Source organism: Mus caroli, chromosome 12 (genome assembly GCF_900094665.2).
Source record: "Mus caroli chromosome 12, CAROLI_EIJ_v1.1, whole genome shotgun sequence".
Taxonomy (NCBI): domain Eukaryota; kingdom Metazoa; phylum Chordata; class Mammalia; order Rodentia; family Muridae; genus Mus; species Mus caroli.
This window is the reverse complement of record NC_034581.1, coordinates 52903865-52905059: the sequence shown is the minus strand read 5'-3', so window position 1 is coordinate 52905059 and position 1195 is coordinate 52903865. Positions and strand designations below refer to the sequence as shown.

Sequence of the window (1195 nt, the reverse complement as noted above, 5' to 3'; positions counted from 1 at the left end):
ATCTAGTGATTGCCATATGCAGGGATCCATCCCATAATCAGCTTCCAAACGCTGACACCATTGCATACTTTGATTTTTCAATGATAATTTAAAAAAACCTCTGAAAACTCAACTTCCTTTACATATTTATGAGTTATACACTTATCAGACATTTTAGATGGAATAAAATTTAAATATATGCATTAGTACATAATTTAATTGTATTTTACTAATATTGTCACAATTTTTACATGGAGAGATCAGAATAATGAATTAATATGAAACTTTGTTTTTAAGGGATCATACTAAAATAGTCTACTAGTAACAAAAAAAAAACCAGTGTTTTTCTGAATCTTTCTAAGGTTTTGACATTAAATATTTAAATTAATTCCAGGAAGAGGTTGGGGAGTCTGATCGTTTATGATCCCAAAGCTTAGCATTATGATAGAGAAGTCAAGTAGCAATTAATCAAGCAAACCTGTATGCAAATGTACAGGCAGAGCCAGCATCCTTTCCAATCGCTAGGAGGCTTGAGAACACTAGGTTTAGGTTGACACATGCAGGTCTCAAGACTAAAGACCAGGAGACTGCTAGAGAGATCTGCATCCTCCTGGACCAGCTGCAGAAGCAGGTGAAATATTTTAAATAACTATTTGTTTCTTTAAACAAAAAAATGCAATACCTGTGCCCATCTAATACATTAAGGTATTAAGTGAAAATTTTTCTCATAACAGCAGAGAATGAATAAAAAGCCCAGTTTGAATTTTGTAAATGGGTTTATAAAAGCTGCCAAGTTGTTTCTTCAAACGCCTGCTATACACTTCAGCACCCTTTCCAAATCCCATCTATGGAAAAGTGAAACCAAAGTAAGGTTTTACTTTTTTTTTTCTTTTATTTTTTTTTACTTTTTTCAATTAATCATTCCATTTATTTACATCTCAAATCATATCCCCCTCTGGGTTACCCCCTCCACAGCCCCACACTGCCCCCTTCCCTTTACTTCTATGAGGGCCCCCCCATCCACACCCGCCCCAATTCTGCAGTATTTAGTCACTCTTAGTATCAAACATGTTCAACAGGAGTTCCCAGTTTACGTCCACACTCTCTGCAGTCTTTTTTTTTTTGATTTTTTTTTTGATTTTTAATATTTTTATTACATATTTTCCTCAATTACATTTCCAATGCTATCCCAAAAGTCCCCCATAGCGCCCCCTAC

General features: G+C 34.8%; 1 protein-coding gene across 1 annotated transcript in view; it reads right to left on the bottom strand.

Annotated features, from left to right (window-relative positions):
• Mipol1 (mirror-image polydactyly 1) overlaps positions 1 to 1195 on the bottom strand; it is a 277375-nt gene that overhangs the window by 150772 nt on the left and 125408 nt on the right. The gene's annotated exons all lie outside the window — the stretch shown is intronic.